Below are 20,574 nucleotides of genomic sequence, written 5' to 3' on the forward strand. Positions count from 1 at the left end.
GGCCTCTTGACTCTGCATAACCTAGAGCTGCCAAAAGACTCAGGCATGGATCTCGCATCTGGGGGAGTCAACTGTGATGCCGTCTGCCCTCCAGGGTATTTCTGACTTTTATGTTGCAAGATGTAGACGCAAAAGTCGAAACATTGAGGAGCAAATGGTTGATGGTTCCCCATGGAAATGTTGCCCATAATGAAGCTCGATCCAGCCCAATAACATTACCCTTAACTTCACCCAACTCTATATTCATTCTGTTCTGCTTTTTCATGTAACTTATGCCTAATTTATTGCAACCACTATTTTACGAGACATAGAAAATAGAATAGTACAGCACAGGAACAGGCCTTTCGGCCCACAATGTCTGTCCAATTAAACTAAACCCCATCTGCTTGCACATGGTCTATATCCCACCAATCCTTGCTTGTTCATGTGCCTATCTAAATGCCTCTTACTTTATATCGTATCTGCTTTCACTCCTTCTCCTTAGGAGCACATTTCAGGCACTCACCACTCTCTGTGTAAAAGATTGCTTCAAAATCTCCTTTCAACTTTCTTCCTCTCGCCTTGAAACAATGCCCTCTAGTATTTGACATTTCCTTCCTAAGAAAAAGACAGATTATCTAACCTATCCATGCCTCTCATATTTTTGTATACTTCTGTCAGGTCACGCCTCAGCCTCCAATGCTCCAGAGAAAACAATCCATGTTTGTCCAACCTGTCCTTAGTGCTAATACTCTCTAAAACAGGCAACATTCTGGTGAACCTCTTCTGCACCCTCTCCAAATTAGAACATAGAACATAGAACACTACAGCACAGTACAGGCCCTTCAGCCCACAATGTTGTGCCAACATTTTATCCTGCTCTAAGATCTATCTAACCCTTCCCTCCCACATAGCTTCCCATTTCTCTATCATTTGTGTGTCTATCTAAGAGTGTCTTAAATGTCCCTAATGTATCTGCCCCCACAGCCTCTGCAGGCAGTGCGTTCCACGCACCCACCATTCTCTGTGTAGAAAAACTTATCCTTGACATCCCCCTTATACCTTCCTCCAATCACCTTAAAATTATGTCCCCTCGTGTTTGCCATTGTTACCCTGGGAAAAAGTCTCTGACTGTCCACTCGATCTATGCCACTTATCAAGTCACCTCTCATCCTCTTTCTCTCCAAAGAGAAAAGCCCTAGCTCACTCAATCTATCCTCATAGGACATGCTCTCCAATCCAGGAAACATCCTGGTAAATCTCCTCTGCACCCTCTCCAAAGCTTCCATATCCTTTCTATAATGAGGCAACCAGAACTGAACACAATACTCCAAGTGTGGTCTAACCAGAGTTCTATAGAGCTGCAACATCACCTCGTGGCTCTTGAACTCAATACCCCGACTAATGAAGGCCAACACTCCATACGCCTTCTTAACAACCCTATCGACCTGCTTGGCAAACTTTAGGGATCTATAGAGGTGGACCCCAAGATCCCTCTGTTCCTCCACACTGCTAAGAGTCCTGCCATTAACCTTGTATTCTGCCTTCAAATTCGATCTCCCGTAGTGTATCACTTCACACTTTTCAGGGCTGAACTACATCTTCCACTTCTCAGCCCAGGTCTGCATTCTATTAATATCCTGTTGTAATCTACAACAACCTTCTACACTATCCATAACACCTCCAACACTTACTAACCCACCCTTCCACATCCTCATCCAAGTCATTTATAAAAATCACAAAGAGCAAGGGTCCCAGAACAGATCCTTGCAGAAAACCACTAGTCACCAACCTCCAGGCAGAATACGCTCCATCTACCACCACCCTCTGTCTTCTATGGGCGAGCCAATTCTGAATCCACACAGCCAAGTTTCCCTGGATCCCATGCCTCCTGACTTTCTAAATGAGCCTTCCATGACGAACCTTATTAAATTCTTCACATCCTTCCAGTAATGCAGCAACCAGAACTGTACACAATACTCCAAATGATGCCGAAACAAAGTTTTATACAGCTGCAACATGACTTCCTGATTTTTATACTCACACCCCAAATGATGAAGGCAAGCATACCATACACCACTTTTACCACTCTACTTGTGTTGCCACTTTCAGGGAGCTATGGATTTGCACCCCAAGATCCCTCTGTACATCCATGCTCCAAAAGGTCATGCCATTTACTGTACACATTCCCCATATATTTGATGTTTTATAAGTGCAACACATCACACTTGTCCAGATTAAACTCCATCTACCATTTTTCTGCCCACATTTCCAACTTGTCTGTATTGTGCTGAATTCTTTGACAACCTTCCACACTCTCCACAACTCCACATATTTTCATGTTGCCTGCAAACTTACTAAGCAGCCCACCTACATTTTCACTCAATCATTTAGATATGTATCACAAACAACAGAGATCCCAACACTGATTGTTGCGGAACACCATCGACCATTGATCTCCAGTTAGAATAGCCCTCTTCTTTTCTTCTTTGACCAAGCCAATCTTGAATCCAATCTATCAAATATCCATGGAACCCATGTGCTTTTGTCTTCTGAATCAGCCTACCATGAGTGTTCTTGTCGAAAGCTTAACCGAAGTCCACATATGCAACATCCAGTGCCCTACCTTCATCAATCATCTTCATCACCTCTTCAAAAAACAATCTAGTTTGTAAGACATGACCTCTTTTGCACAAAGCCATGCTGACTATCTTTAATAAGTCTGTGCTTTCCCAAATGCAAGTAGATCCTATCTGTAAGAATCTTCTCCAATTATTTCCCTATCATTGATGTAAGGTTCACCAACCTATAATTTTCTGGTTTGCCCCTAATGCCTTTCTTAAACAGAGGGACAGCATTGGCTATTCTCCAGTCCTCTGGGAGCTGACCTGTAGCTAAAAAGGATACAAAGATCTCTGTGAAGGCCCCAACAATCTTCTCTCTTGCCTCTCTTAATAACCTGGGATAGATCCCATCTGGCCCTGGAAACATATCCATTTTATCCTCTTCAAGTGCCTTAATACCTCCTCCTTCTTGATATCAATATGCCCCAGATTATCAGCATACACCTCCCTGATCTCACTAAGCATTGGTGAATACCAATGCAAAATAATCATTCAGTACCTCACCCATTTCCTCTGGCTCCAGGCATAAACTCGCTCTTTGTCTTTGTGTGGTCTTACCCTAGTTACCCTCTTGTTTTTAATATCAGTACAAAATGCCTTGGGGTTCTCTTTAATCCTACTCAACAAGGACATTTCATGTCCCTTTTAACCTTCATGATTCCCTGTTTAAGTTCTCTCCTGCTTCCTTTATATCCCTCAAAGTCCCTGTCTGAATTCAGTTTCCTCAAACTTATATATGCTTCCTATTCCTTTTCGACTAAATTTACAACATGTCTCATCATCCAAGGTTCCTGAACCTTGCCATCCTTGTCTTTCTTCCTCAGAGGAAAGGTTGGTCCTGAATTCTGCCCAGCTGGCCTTTAAACAGATGTGCACTTACCCAACAACAGCTACTCCCAACCTATCATCTCCTTCTCCTGCCTAATACTTTTGTAATTAGCCTTTTCCCACTTCAGCAGACTTATCCTTATGCATAACTATCTGAAAACTTACCGAGTTTTGATCACTGTTCCCAAATGGATCTCCCACTGAAACTCCAGTCACCTGGTCAGGATCATTTCCCAATGCAGTGCCTAGTTGGAAATGTGTCAAGAAACATACCTGGATGCACCTAACAAATTCTGACCTGTCTAAGCCTCTGGAGTTAAGAGAAGAATTAAAGTCACCAAGTTCAACAACCCTAGTGCTTTTACATATTTCCACAATGTGTCAATATATCGGTTCGTCTATCCCCCACTGGCTACTGGGAGGCCTGCACTATAGCCCCATCACAGTTATTGCACTTTTCATATTCCTGAGCTTTATCCATTGCCTCAGGATGAGTCCGCCAGGATTTCCTCTCCAAGTGCCGCTGTGAGATTGTCCCTGATCAGTAATGCAACTCCCCCACCTCTTTTACATCCCTCTCTATCGTGTCTGAAGCATCTGAATCCTGGAACGTTGAGCTGCAAGTCCTGCCCTTCTTTCAAGCCACTCGCAGTCATGGCTACGACATTCTTGTTCCATGTACTAATCCAGGCCTTAGTTCATCTGCCTTACCCATAATACTCCTTGCATTGAAATAAATATACTTCAGCTCATCAATCCCACCATGTTTATTTACATAGTCCTGCCTGTTCTTCCCTCCAGACTTACTTGGCCTAACCTCTACCTTCCCATCCCTCCAGTTACTGAACAACTGCCCCTGTTCCCATCCCCCTGCAATGCTAGTTTAAACCCTCCTGAAAACAACTGGCAAATATCCCTGTGGTGACGTCAGTCTCCCTCCAGTTTTGGTGCAACCCATCTTTCTTTTACGGGTTTAACCGGCTCTGGAAGAGTGCCCAATGATCCATCGATCTGAAGCCCTTCCTCCTGCACCAGTCCTTTGCATTTAACTGTTTCTTCCTGTTTCTTGCCTTGCTAGCATCTGGCACAGGGACAAAACACATTGCAGATGTTTGCTGAAAACACATTTGCAGCAAGCTTTTATCTCTGCAGCCACCTCTTCAAAATTTTCAAATTAATTTCTGAGATGAAAAGACTTTTTAATGAATTGTCATTTTCACATGAACAGGCTGTGAATTGAGGGATATAGACCACATGCAGGCAGATTTGCAGTTTAAATTGGCATCATGGACGGCACCGACATTCTGGCTGAAGGGCCTGTTCCTATGCTGTACTGTACTACGTTTTATGTTCCATGAATCTATGCTGGTTGTCCTTGTCAAAACTATGCAGGTAAAATTGAGCACTAATTTCAACAGTAGATTCTGAGAAGCTACTTAAACTTCATGTTGATTTATAATTGATTAATAATAACCAGATTTATCCTTCTTCAAGTTTTTGAGCAAAGAATAGAGTTGGCTATACTCTAGTCCTACATCAGAATGTGTACCTTGAACATGTATTAAAAAAAATACTGTGGTTACAGCCGAATGATCTTGCCTCTGACCTTTTTCAACCATCCAGACTGTTTAATGTGTGGAGCCAAATCTGCAAACTTCATCCAACCCTCAACTACCTCTAATAATTGTTCCATACCTCCCTCGCTGCATCAACTTTAAAAGTATTTTAAAAATTGTATTCAGTATATTTATTTAATAATAATTCAACAAGCGGACTGTTCCTGCACGATTTGTCCCCATTTGTCTATCTGTGAGTAATTTTACTCCTCCTCAAATTATGATGTTATTTTTAACAACACAGTATCATGCAGCCATGCCTATTCCATCTTTCAATAATGTAGGCATGCTGAACTGCACTGTCAGACGTGTCCATTAGGGTAGTTGCTGTCAGTAGGAGCAGGGCAGTTGATGCTATCACCAACTTAAACAGATGCCAATGCTGGACTCCAGGACTTCCTTGATGATACCTGGGTTACTCTCAGTATAAGTGGTGCAGTCAGGGTGGGATAGTTTTGGCGACATCTCATTGAACAAGTGCAACATTTCTTGACGACATCATTGCAAGAGATTTGAAAGGTACTTGATTGTAATTATTTTTTTAAATATCGGTACTTTTGAAGGAAGTGCTACTTCTCTAAAATCACTTAAATGCTAAAACCTGGTCCAAACTTAACCAAATTACTGCGCTGATTTTCAATTTGTGATGATTACATTTTAAATTAATACAAACAGCAAGGCAATGAAAAAGTAAAATAAGGTCAAATAAAATAGAAAATGGAAGGACAGAGGGTAAATCTGCTTATGTCATAAAATTTGAATATTAATACTCCTATAAACATGAGTGCCGGATTTTCTCAGAAAAGAAAACCCCAGTTCTGAACACTTATAACCTTTTTAAATTTATGTTGAGTTTAAGTTACCTTTTTAAGTTTAACTTAAACCTTTTTAATGTTTAAGGTTATAAAGGAGTTTGTTAAGTGTGTCCAGGACAGATTCCTGCCACAGTATGTCGACAGGCCGACGAGAGGGAATGCCATATTAAATCTAGTTTTAGGTAATGAACAGGGTCAGGTGACAGACCTATTGGTGAGTGAGCATTTGGGGTACAACAACCACTGCTCCATAACCTTTAGCATTGTCATGGACAGGGATAGGAGCAAAGAGAATGGGAAGATATTTAATTGGGGAAAGGCGAATTATGAGGCTATAAGGCGAGAACTTGGGAGTGTAAATTGGGATGACATTTTTGAAGGGAAATGTACTATGGAGATGTGGTCGATGTTCAGGGATCTCTTGCAGGATGTTAGGGATAAATTTGTCCCGTTGAGGTAGAGAAGGAATGGTAGAGTGAAGGAACCATGGGTGACAAGAGAGATGGAACAACTAGTTAGGAAGAAGAGGGCAGCATACATAAGGTGTAAGCAGCAAGGATCAGATAGGGCTCGTGAGGAATATAGAATAGCAAGGAGGGAACTTAAGAAGGGGCTGAGGAGAGCGAGAAGAGGACATGAAAAGGCTTTGGCGAGTAGGGTTAAGGAGAATCCCAAGGCTTTTTTCTCGTATGTGAAGAGCAGAAGGATGGCTAGAGTAAAAGTAGGTCCGATTAAAGACAAAAGTGGTAAGATGTGCCTGGAAGCTGTGGAAGTGGGTGAGGTTCTCAAAGAATACTTCTCTTCAGTATTCACCAAGGAGAGGGGTCTTGATGATGCTGAGGACAGTGTTAGTAAGGGTAATGTTCTAGAGTATGTAGATATCAAGAGAGAGGATGTGTTGGAGTTGTTAGAAAATATTAGGACAGATAAGTCTCCGGGGCCTGATGGAATATTCCGCAGACTGCTTCGTGAGGCAAGGGAGGAGATTGCTGAACCATTGGCTAGGATCTTTGAGTCCTCGTTGTCCACGAGGATGGTACCAGAGGATTGGAGGGTGGTGAATGTTGTCCTCTTATTCAAAAAAGGTAGTAGGGATAGTCCAGGGAATTACAGACCAGTGAGCCTTATGTCTGTGGTGGGTAAGCTGCAAGAAAGGATTCTAAGAGATAGGATCTATGATCATTTAGAGAATCATGGACTGATTAGGGACAGCCAGCGTGGCTTTGTAAAAGGAAAATCTTGCCTCACAAGCCTGATAGGGTTCTTTGAGGAGGTGACCAGGAAGATTGATGAGGGTAGTGCAGTAGATGTGGTCTACATGGATTTTAGTAAGGCGTTTGACAAGGATCCACATGGTAGGCTTCTTCAGAAGGTCAGAGGCCAAGGGATCCAGGGAGGCTTGGCCATGTGGATTCAGAATTGGCTTGCCTGTAGAAAGCAGAGGGTTGAGGTGGAGGGAGTTCATTCGGATTGGAGGGCTGTGATTAGTGGTGTCCCACAGGGATCGGTTCTGGGACCTCTACTTTTTGTGATATTTATTAATGACTTAGATGAGGGGGTGGAAAGGTGGGTTAGCAAGTTTGCAGATGACACAACGATCGGTGGTGCTGTGGATAGTGTGGAGGGCTGTCAAAGCTTACAGTGTGATATTGATAGGATGCAGAGCTGGGCTGAGAAGTGGCAGATGGCGTTCAATCCGGAGAAGTGTTAGGTGGTACACTTTGGAAGGACAAACTCCAAGGCGGAGTACAAGGTAAATGGCAGGATTCTGGGCAGTGTGGAGGAGCAGAGGGATCTGGGGGTTCATATCCACAGATCACTGAAAGTTGCATCACAGGTGGATAGGGTAGTTAAGAAAGTTTATGGGATGTTAGCTTTCCTAAGTCGTGGGATCGAGTTTAAGAGCCGTGAAGTAATGATGCAGCTTTACAAAACTCTGGTTAGACCACACTAAAGTACTGTGTCCAGTTCTGGTCACCTCATTATAGGAAGGATGTGGAGATGTTGGAAAGGGTGCAGAGGAGATTTACCAGGATGCTGCCTATATTAGAGAGTATGGATTATGAGGAGAGACTAAGGGAGCTAGGGCTTTACTCTTTGGAGAGAAGGAGGATGAGGGGAGACATGACAGAGGTATACAAAATATTAAAAGGAATAGATAGAGTGAACAGCCAGCATCTCTTTCCCAGGGCACCAATGCTCAATACAAGAGGGCATGACTTTAACGTAATGGGTGGGAAGTTCAAGGGGGATGTCAGAGGGAAGTTTTTCACCCAGAGAGTGGTTGGTGCATGGAATGCACTGCCTGGGGTGGTGGTGGAGGCTGATACGTTGGTCAAGTTCAAGAGATTGTTAGATAAGCATATGGAGGAATTTAAGACAAAGGGATACGTGGGAGGAAGGGATTAGATAGTCTTAGGTGTGGTTTGAAGGGCGGCACAACATGGTGGGCCAAAGGACCTGTATTGTGCTGTATTGTTCTATGGTTCTGTGGTTCTATGGTTCATTATATTTGTCTGGACTTCCCAACAACATTGACTGCATTATCTGTTTCAATGGTGGTGCTGTGGATAGTGTGGAGAACTGTCGAAGATTGCAGAGGGACATTGATAGGATGCAGAGCTGGGCTGAGAAGTGGCAGATGGAGTTCAATCCAGAGAAGTGTGAGGTGGTCCACTTTGGAAGGACACACTCCAAAGCAGAGTACAAAGTTAATGGCAGGATTCTGGGGAGTGTGGAAGAGCAGAGGGATCTGGGGGATCATATCCACAGATCCCTGAATGTTGCCTCACAGGTGGATAGGGTAGTTAAGAAAGCTTATGGGATGTTAACATTCATAAGTCTTGGGATCAAGTTTAAGAGCTGCGAGGTAATGATACAGCTTTACAAAACTCTGGTTAGACCATACTTAGAGTACTGTGTCCAGTTCTGATCGCCTCATCATAGGAAGGATCTGGAAGTGTTGGAGAGGGCGTAGAGGAGATTTAGCAGGCTGCTGCCTGGTTTAGAGACTAAGGGAGCTAGGGCTTCACTCTTTGGAGAGAAGGAGGATGAGGGGAGACATGATAGAGGTATACAAAATATTAAGAGGAATAGGGTAGACAGCCAGCGCCTCTTTCCCAGGGCACCAATGCTCAATACAAGAGGGCATGGCTTTAAAGTAGTGGGTGCGAAGTTCAAGGGAGATATCAGAGGGAGGTTTTTTACCCAGAGAGTGGTTGGGGCATGGAATGCGCTGCCTGGGGTGGTGGTGGAGGCAGGTACATTGGTCATATTCAAGAGATTGTTAGATGAGCATATGGAGGAATTTAAAATAGAGGGATACGTGGGGGGAAGGGGTTAGATAGTCTTAGGTGAGGTTTAAAGGTTGGCACAACATTGTGGGTCGAAGGGCCTGTATTGCACTGTACTTTCTATGATTCTTGATTCTATGATAATATTGAATAATCCAAAGGACACCAATACACCATTAATGTCAGAATATTCTTTGAGAAATATGCTGTTGTTACATCCTCCAGGTTTTTCCGGTATACTCATTTGCTCATTAAGTCAACATCTGTAACACTATGCTATAAATGTGTCCCTTTGTGCACATTTACACACTTTATTATGCAAGAGTATCTGTCTCCATAACCACTGTTCATTCTAACATAATGTGCTAAAACAACAGAGTATTTTATTTAGTTCAATAAAACTGTTGAGCCATTGCTATATCTAAATTATATTTCTTTGCAGCTTGTTAATAGAGCTTTTATGCTTCAATAATTCATTACAATAGGCAACATAACTTGTACCTTTATTAGTTTGAACACTGATAAATAAAAAAAGAAAATAAGGATAGCAAGTTGTCAGATGCATTAGTATGCAGTAGGTGATTCATTAATTATAGGATGACCAATATTTGAATACATAATTACTCACAACATCAGCATGCAGTAAACAGTGCATTGTTAATGAGTTCAGAAGTATTTTTATACTAGCCTCTTAGGTTACAAACTTGTCTGTGTCATAGAGGCAAAATCGTGGATTGATATGGAAACAGATTAGAAGTCAGTATATTGAGTGCATATTTATTGCTTTGCAGGAACAAGAAAATACAGTTAAAGTAAAAAAAAGCGTAATGGTATGTTGTGAGACAAGCTCAAGGTCTCAAAAGTAAAGGACTCTGGACACAGCCTCAGAATTAAATGATTTATTTACAAAGGTAAACACAGGGAAAATGTAATGGGGCACCACACACATGCACCAGTGATAGCGAGTGTGGGAAAATCACAACAAGGGTAAAATACACACACATGCACACAACAAACTGGGTACACACAATCAAGGGAAAGCAATATGCTACCCGCCACCCCTTGACTCAGTGCAGGCACAGCTCTACGTCCCTGGGAATCCTAACTTAAGATGCTTCTAAACCTGTTGAAGTGCACAGTTTACCAGTGGTCTCTCCAGTGTTGTTGCATGATTTCTCCAGGGCAACAAAGAGACAGAACCAACACATGGAGCACTCTTTATAGTGCTGGAGGGCTGGGGGTGGCCCAGCCCAGGTAGTTCAAACAGGCCAATGGCCCGGGGCCAGGTACAAAGGTGCTTACCGAGGCCAATCATCAGGTGTGCCCTGATGGGAGGGGTGGAGCCAGGCCTTGATTGACAGTGGTGTGGCTTTCGACCAGATGCTGGGCCGTGCTGTCATGTGACAGCCTCGGCCCGCCACAATACATGGTATAGGTAAAGCAGAGCGAAAAATACAACAGAGGTTGTACAGATAGAAAAAACTGAGGTTAGAGGTAAGAAGGTTACCAATCAAATGCATTTCTCTTCTATTACATCTTCAGGAGATCGTAAGAGATTCACCAGCATATCATGATATTCACAAAGATGTTGCCTGGATTTGAAGACTTTAGTTATAAGGAAAGATTGGATAGGCTGGACTTGTTTTCCTGGAGTGAAGGAGGCTGAGAGATAACCTGAGAGACGTATATAAGATTGAGAGGCACAGATAGGATAGACAGTCAAAATCTTTTCTCCATGGCCGGGGTATCAAAAACAAGAAGGCATAGGTTTATGGTGCGTGGAAGGAAATTTTAAAGGGGATTTGAGGGGAAAGTTTTTTACACAGAGTGGTTGATATCTGAAACACACTGTCAAGAGAAGGTGATGAAATCAGATACAATTATACAGTATGTTTAAGAGGCACTTAGACAGAAACATACAAGAATATGGTCCTAATGCGGACAAGTGGGATTAATCTATACCGGCAAAATGGTTAGCATGGACATGATGGGTCAAAGGGCCTGTTTTTGTGCTATGTATCTTTATGCAGCTCTAAATGGGATTCATAAAATTGAAAGCAAGTTGGTGATGTTTACCAGTCTAATTCAAACGCAGGAAAAAGTAGCAATGTAATCGTTTGCCTTCTGGAAAGAAGAGATGAAGAAAGCGATTTTTAAAGGATTGGAACAAAAAATGCTCCATATATATCTCCTGAAATGAGGTTTAACAAAGATCTTTATTGGTGCTTACAATGCTTTATGTTTTAGAAAGTGAATTCCAAATCTACCCCTTCATAAAATTTTTACCCTCCAGGAATCATGACATGGGTAACTGCCAGAATCACATATCCCATCTCCATCTCCCTGCCATTCCATTCTCCCACGCTTTCTCAGCTTCTGAATTTTATTACCAGTCTCGATGGCCCTGAGAACCTGGTGCTGAGTTAGTGAATGATTGGAGTCCATGGGTGAAGTGCTCCCTTAGTGCTGTTAGATCAGGAGTTCCAAGAACTTGATGCAGCAATAATGAAAGAACCATGATATATTTCCAAGCCAGAGTGATATGTGACTTGTGGGTAAATAAGAACATAAGAAAGAGAAGCAGAACTACACTAAAAGACCCTTGAACCTGCTCCACTTTTCAATAAGTCTATGATCGATCCTTTACTTCATCCATTTTCTCACCTGATTCCATAAACTTTAACTTTCCCAGTGACCAATAATTTACTTCTCTCTGCCTTGGACCAACCAGGTGGACCAACCAACCAACCTATATTTAGACACATCTACTTCTCTTAATCTGGGTGGATTGATTTGAACATTTCCAAATGGCTGTCTCGTTGCAATGCATTTTGTGACTGTCTTACACTCTGCTATAGCCCTCTAGATAACAGAGGCCATGAATGTTATTGAATGAAATCCCAATCAAGTGGGCTGTTTTGTCATGGATGGTGTGAATTTTATTGCTGGACCTGCACTCAACCAGGCAAGTGGATAACATTCCATTATAGCCTTGGGTACTTCAAGTAACAGAAAGGCTTTGGCAGTGAGAAGAGTGGGAAAAGAATACTTCTGTGTCACATTAGAACATTATGAGGTAAAGCAGCTTTTGAGAGGGCATGTGGTATTAATGTTTGTATTATATTGTATTCAGGACTTAGACAAATGTAGTTCAACAGGGTAAGCATCTGGACGTTGATTGAAAAGTCACATTCTTTGAGCATCATTCTGTCCATCAAGTGTGTGGAGCAGCTCTTCAAATTATGGTAGGTTCTTAGATGTGGTTCAAAATGACCTTGTTGTCACTGATTCCAATGCCTGTGTCAATACCAAGTGGCTGTAGTTTTATTCTTATAGATTTTTATAGCAGTCTTGATAAAACTGAGTGGCTTATAGATCCTTTTCAGATGACAATTAAGTCAACTCCAGTTGAGAGTCTGGAGTCACATTTAAGCTGGACTAAGTATGGACAGCAGGCTTCCTATCCCTGAAGGATTAGGAATTATGTGGATTGTTACGACAATCCAGTCACTTCAATCAATCGTAAAATCACATGGCATGGAAACAGATCATTTGTCCCCTCAAGTCCGTGCCAACCCTTAAGCAAACCTTTGTACTAATCTCAATTTATTCTCCTCGTGTCCATGGTAACCATTAATGACTGGAAGAAGACTGAATGCTGGGAGGTACTTATGATGGAAAATAATATGAACATCCTGTCAATATTGAAAAATCTGGGGAGGAATTAAGTACCATTGCTGTCAATGGACAACTGGGATAAGGCAAACTAGTGGGTTAAGGTCCTCTGGCCCTATGGCTTCCATCTTGGGATCCTAAAGGAAGTTGCTACCAAGACAGTGAATGCATCGGTTAAAATCTTCCAAAAATCTTCAGATTCTGGAGAAATGTCAGAGAATTAGAAAAGAAAGCCAATATGACACTCTTTTCCAAAAAAGGAGGGAAGAAAACAGAAGTTAACTCTCGGCTGACTCGCCTCACATTTATTGTTAGAAAAATGTTCGAATCAATTATGAAAGAAGCCAAACAGTAAATCATCATCTAATCAAGCAAAGTTGTCATAGCTACAGAATGGGAAATCACGTTTGACAATTTTACAGAGTTTCATGAGGAAGTTTTGACCAGAGTAAAAAGATTTATTGTTTTTGGACTTCCAGAAGGCATTGACAAGGAGCCTCATAAAAGATTAAGTCAAAAGAATAAGAGCCCGTGGAGTTGGAGATAATGCATTGGCATGGATAGAGCACTGGTCAACAGGCAGGAAGCAGTGAGTAGGGAAAAAGACAAGTTGCGAGGAGGATGCCATCAGTTTACAGAGAGATGTGAAAGTCCATAGCTCCATGTAAGTGGCAAAACAGGTGGACAGGGTGGTAAAGAAGGCAAATGGAAGGCTTGCCTTCATCCATTGGGGCACTGAATACAAAAGCTAGGAAGTCATGGAAATTTTGATTAAGCCACATTTGGGGTACTATGTGCAGTTCTGGTTGCCACATTATAGGAAGGACATGGAGACTTTGGAGAAGTACAGATGAGGTTCACCAGGATGTTGGCTGGATTGGAATGTATGAGGAGAGTTATGAAGAGAAGTTTAGCAAACTTGGATTGTTTTCTCCAGAGTGTCAGAGGCTGATGGGGTAACCTGAAAGAAGTATATAAAATTATGGGAGGTATAGATAGGGTAGGTAGACAGAGTTTTTTCCCAGGACGGAAGTATTAAATACCAGAGAACATAGCTTTAAGGTGAGGGGGAGGGAAAAATTAAACGAGATTTGTGAGGCAAATTTTTATACAGAGGTGCCTGGAACATGCTGCCAAGGGAGGTGGTGGAAGCAGGTATGATAGTAATATTTAAAGACACATTTGGACAGGCACATGAAAAGCTAGGAATAAAAGGATATGGACCATGTGCAGGTAGATGGGATTAGTTTAGATTGGCATCAAGGTTGGCACAGACATGGTGGGCTGAAGGGCCTGTTCCTGTGCTGTACTTTGTTCTTTGTTAGAAAGTGGACAAAAAGTTGCTAAATGGAATATAATATGGGATAATATGAAATTGTTCATTTAGGGAAGGAAGAACAATAAAACAGACTATCATTTAAAAGGAGAAAAATTGAAGAAAGCTACAGCACAAATGGATTTGGGGGCCGAGCACAAAGCACAGAAGGCTGATACACAAGTGCAGCAGGGAATATGGAAGTATATTATTTCAAGAGGGCAGGAGTACAGAAGTAAGAAAATCTTAATGCAACTCAGCAAGGCACAAGTGAGACCACATCTAGAGGACTGTGAACAGTTCTGGTCCGCTATTTGAAGAAAGATGTTATTTCATAGGAGGAGGTTCAGAGAAGGTTTACTCTGATGATCCTTGGTATGGACAGGTTATTCTATGAAGAAAGGTTAAATAGGTTGGCACTCTACTCATTGGAATTTCGAAGAATGAGAGACCATTAAATTGAAACATATAAGATTATTAGGGTGAGGAGGGGGATAGAATAAGGGGATACCAATTTAAGACTGAAATGAAGAAGAATTTCTTCTCTCAGAGGATTGTGAAAATTTGGAACTCCTTGTCAGAGAATATAGATAGATTTTTAATCAATGAGGGAGTCAGAAGTTCTGGGGAAGGGGGAGGAAAATGGATTTGATAAATGTCGTATCAGCAATGATCCCATTGATTTGTGGAGATCCTATTGTGACTTTGCTGTATTTGCAATTCTGGCAAAATAGATGAAAAAAGAAATTTTCCCCAAATAGTTATTTTGTTTTTCACATCTATCACAGTTTGTAATTGACAAGCTCCTTTCAGAATAAGATCCAAAGTAATACCAATAAATAGCTGAACAGACTTGCATGAAGCGGGAAAAGCAGGATTGCTTAAATAAATTTTAATGTGCAAAATTCTAACAAGCCTTGATATAGTAAGTACATATAGGTGTTCTCCTCGGCTAAGGTGTCTATAACCAATGGTCATTGTTCCAAAATAAGAGCTCGGTCGTTCAGGACTGAGATGACATTTACATTCTTCACAGAGGTTGGTGAGTCTGGATTTCTGCACTGAAGAGAGCTGTGAGACTCAGTGCTCAGTTTATACATGACAGAAATCAATAGATTTTTAGATATTAGGGAATCAAGTGTGAAGGCAGGAAAGTGATGTTGAGTTAAAACATCAGCCGTGATCTTATTGAATGGTGAAGAAGGCATGAGAGTCATGTTGCCTACTCCTGCTTACTTTTCTTATGTTCTCATGTTTATGTTCTTGCCTTGCCTTACAAAAATGTGAGTTGAGATAATAATATTAACTAACTATACAACATGTTTTGTGATTGCCTTTATCAATCATTTACCTTGTTTTTGGCTTGTACCCTTCTTACTACCTGCTTCTCGTGTTGTTTTCTGAGAGTGGCCTGTCATCATCAGCAATGCCCCAGGAGCTGCATTCCTTCCCTTCCTGCCTGCATATCTACAACAAATGTTTTCAAATAGATCAATTGAAATAAGGAGATTTTGTACCAATATACAAACTTCTGTTTTATATGTTTAAGTGGCTCGTTCTTTCAGCTGCTGCCACGAGTTGTATCTGCAGCTAGACATTATGCTCTGAAATTGTACATTTTAGAATGAAACAAAAAAAACTACTTTGGTACACACATGAATATCACTTCCAGAAGTTAAGATTTAACAATAACAACAGAGATAGCTGGATTTCTTTTAGTAATTCCCACAAGGTGCATTATTGACTGCATACATAAAGCCATTAGTACATTAACCAACGGTATAGAATCATAAGGCAGCGAGAAGAGCTATTACATGCTAATTATCAAAGTAGTTTGCCATAATTGCCTGAAAATGTTGGTCTACATGTGCATACTGTCTGTGCAATATAGATAACAGGAGCTAGAGATGGTAATGTACTGACTATTTTTAACAGTATTTAAATTCTTCTTAACAGTAAAATTCTTTTTGGTAGTAAAAAGTCACAGCTTCTTGGAACTGGTGAAAGGATGAATAATAGAGTTTAGGGGAGCTTGGAATATATGGTACAATCATGGCTTATAACAAACCTCCAGCCAACTCTTTGCCCAAGGACATCTGAATTGCAAGTATGCAATTATGAAAATCAGGGTCCTTACTGTACAAGTATTGGATTGTAAAATTGCAATTCAAATGCATAGAAGACCTAATATGGAGGGAATTATATCAGCAGCTGCTCTGACACTTATCAAGCAGGACTTTTTCTGCCTAGTTATCACCAGTGCTTCTTTCAATTATGCTTCAACTCTACAGTATATGTAAGTTTCTCAGTTTGTGCCTCTGGGCTAATGCTCTTTATGCGAGTGGTTATGCAGAATGCTTTGATGATTCATGCTCTTCAGGGACTTGCTGCAAATCCCCACATTCTATTCCATTCATAAAGACAGCAGAGAAAACACAGACATTTTCCTCACTTCATGACTTCATGGAACATGGAAATGTGATTTTTTTTAAAAAGTAGATATAAAGAGTCTGATGTGAACTACTCTATTTGTATCGACCTCAGTATACCTAGTATAATACCTTTCACTGCCTGTAGCTCCATTACATGAGACAGTTAATGCAGAATAATTGTTATTGTGCAATATGACTGCAGGAGTAAAACCCCAAGATCAGTTTGGCATAACCAACCCAAAGCTTGGAATTGTTTGACCATTTATCTCCTTTTCAATAATTCCATCTTCACCATGGCAGCCTTTATATATTCTAAAGTTGCTAGACATAGCATAAATCAGTTTGACTTTAGTATTATTTTATACCTAATACACAAGGGAAAATAAATTACATTTACGTTTAGATCTCAGTTTTATGGAATTTTCTTCTGATTTCTTTCAAGCTGGCCTGGATTTTCTGATTGATCTGGCTCCTGAATTTATTTTCCAGGAAAAAGCAAGTTCTCTAATAGTTGTATTGAACAGTTAAGTCTATGTCAGGTTACCTCTTGAAGTCTCTCATTTATATTTACTACATGGAGGCATTACACCAGAGGTTAACTTTCTCAAACTTTGATTAGAATAATAACTTTGTTCAGTTGTCTACCAGTCAAGCAGCTCATTAGCTTTTTGAAACACGTAAAAATGATTCAGATTGTAATACATCCTAATTGGACAGTTACTATGTTAAGCAGATTCAAAATGCACAAAATCAGCATAAGGCATTCTCAAACTGCTTTTCAGCCTCATTAACGGGTGTTACAGATTTTGATCAGTCTGAAGATATATCTGCAAAATGAGAATATAGAAGAGTATTCTGGTGTCCCTATAGTTACATCTAAAAGGTGGTAAAGGGTTTATAATCAAACTGTTAGTTTCTGATTCCCTTTACACCTTCAAGAACTAACATTAAGTTGAAATAACTCACTTCATCAATGGCAGGGAGATTAGTTCTGACAAGTCACTGTGAACTATCATGAGACACTTATCAGCATAAAAATTGACAGAGGGTGAAAATCATTTCTTCAGCCCCTGATGAAACAGTAATACAAAAGCAAAATATGATGAAACCTGAACCACAATCAGAAATGGTTAGAAATATTTAACAGGTCACGTGACAACTGTGGAGAGAGAAACTTTTCAGGTCCATGACCTTTTGTCAGAACAGTTCTGATGAAAAATCATTAACCTAAAATATAATAAGAATGAATAATGTTATGAGAACTAACAAGAATTCTGCTTCTTTCTCCATGGATGCTGTCGAACCTGCTGTGAACTTTCAACATTTGCAGGTTTTTTTTTGCTTTTTACCTATGTTAATCTCTCCACAGATGCTTCTTGACCTGTTGAATTTATGAGCATTTTCTGGTACTGTTTTTCCGAGAATGACTATGTCCCAAGACCAAAAGTCAGAAAACCAAACAACAATGTGAGGATACAATAAATTAAACTTTTAAACTGGTATTTTTCAATTTTTTGATTCTATACAAATATCTGCATTTGCGGTGGTTTAGTGTCAAGTCTTGTTTAATAGTACTCCATGGGACGTTCTATTACATAGTAATGCATTACAAGCATGTATTGCCACAAGTAAAACAAATCAGTTATGTTTCTGTTTGTGTCTAACAGTAGAATAAGTTATCTTGTAAGTGTAGTCCCAGATAGCCAATCAGGCTAGTTTTCAAGTGGGATCATCTCAGCCACAATGACGTTAGTTAATGGTAACACTGGCCCATTGTGGGCAAATCCAGCTCCACCCTGTTTCACCAACACCAGCAATATTTATAAACAAACTTTTCCACTCAGCTGTCCAAATTTAAAACTTGGTGATAACCTACCAGATAGATGCAGTGATAAATATTAAGGTGCACGTTTTAATTTTAGTATTCTGACACACAACTGACATATTGGAGAGAGAGGTGCTCAAATGGGTGTTAAAGTACGAGTTGGCCCTTAGGAAACAGCAGCATCAAGATCTGAATTTGAAAGGAATAGTTATTTAAATATCTCAGATGTGGAGGAACTCGGCAAAGTGGACCAAAAATATAGAGAGAAACAGGAAATAAATGTACTTGTGAACTCAATATGAAAGTGAGAATTTTACAGGATATCAACACACATCTTTACAGGTCTCATGGGTTTCTTTTCCATTTTTAGCTAGAACATTGTGAGAGTTGACTTACAGATGAAGCTGAAATGAGCTGGATTTGTTCCGGACTCAATACCACAGTCTGTACTGAGCCAACCATGGAGGACCGAACAAGTTGACCCCTCTGCACCCAGGGGTTGTCAGCAAAGCAAGGTAAGACCTCAGAAGCAATTAGGCATCACTCAGCATATTAGTGAGACTGCACTCTTAGAATGCCCTGGTGGCCTTGGACGTTGGGAAAGGATGTGGGTAGAGCCTCACCTCCAGACTTGCTGAGTATTTCCAGCACTCTTTGTTTTTATTTAATTAATCATTTCATTTTAACAGTTTTAAATGGCTCAGATATTCAGAGCCTCTTCAAAAACTATAAATGTTGTTGCAAATAGTTAAAATATTGAATAAATATGCAAAACATTAAAATTAATGGAAATAAAATTAATTAAAATGCATTTAAATATTTACACATTTTTAAAAATACTATAACAAAATAAGAAAAGAATAAACAATTTACTGTTTCCTCCTAATCTTCATTTTGGGATTATGGCAGGTCTGGCTGGCATAAGCTTTTCTGCAGCAATCCCAGTGCATCTCATCCTTACTGCTCGACTCCTTTAGGATGAGTGGAGTGACAAGTGGGCTAGCATCTATCATCCTGCACATCATTGACTTATGACAGGTTAACTGAGACTTATTTACCACCCTTGAAACCACTAGACACAGATTCAACACATAGAACTGCAGAGAAAGACACCACCTAGTAACAGGCATTTCTATCCAAGTCCTTGGACTTTGGAGAAAATACATGGGCTGAGAAGTCATTCAACACTTGGAAAGACATGAAATGTTAATTGTTTTTCTCCACAGCTGCTGCTTGATTTGCTGAATATTTCCAGGCTTTCCAGTTTTTATTTCATGTTAATAGTGACTTCGATAGCTCAGCTGGTAGCACTCTTGCTTCTGTCTCTGAAAGTTGTGAGTTCAAGCTCCATTCTAGTGACTTGAGCAAAAAAGGTCTCTACGTTGGTAGGATTGAATTATCATCAGAGACTCTGTCTGCTAATGAGATTCTAAATGGAGATTTATCTTCTCCCTCAAGCAGATGAAGAGGATCCCATTGTATGGTCAGAGAGATCTTCCCTGTGTCCTGACCAATATTTATCCCACGATCAACATCACAAAACAGATTATCCAATTGTTATCAAACAAAGGCATGTGAGCATGCTGTGTGGAATTTGCCAACTGCACCACTTACCTTATGTCACCAGCAGATCCTCAAATATGCATTTAAATAACTGTGATGCATCTTGAGTCATCCTGAGCATGTGTAAGGTGCTATAACAATGGAAATTCTCTGTCTTTCATAGTAAGTGGAAATTGCATTGAGTTTTATCTCTGAATTGTTATACCTTTTTAAAACAACACAAGACAACCTCTTGATTTTTTTTCTATTACTGGAGAAAATTGAATAATAAATACCCACCATCACTGCAAAGAATAATTCCATAATGGTATTGTTGTAACTTATTATAACAGTCTAACATTCTTTCAGGTTTTAACAGCATCCTGAATTTTACTGATGGTGCATGCTGCTAAGGAATTCTACAGCCGACTCCTGTGTAGACATGGTCAGGTATTCTGAACAGAGGGTAAAAAAATCAATAACATTCAAACATTCAATCACAGTAGGAATATAGAAAGTAGGAATACAGAGGAAGAGACATCTTGTCGGTTACAATACCCTGTTGAAGATTCTACCACAGTAAAAGAGGATGTGTTCTGTGGATAACAATATGAAAGGACTATTATTGCC

This window comes from Pristis pectinata, chromosome 16 (genome assembly GCF_009764475.1).
Source record: "Pristis pectinata isolate sPriPec2 chromosome 16, sPriPec2.1.pri, whole genome shotgun sequence".
In the NCBI taxonomy this organism is placed as follows: domain Eukaryota; kingdom Metazoa; phylum Chordata; class Chondrichthyes; order Rhinopristiformes; family Pristidae; genus Pristis; species Pristis pectinata.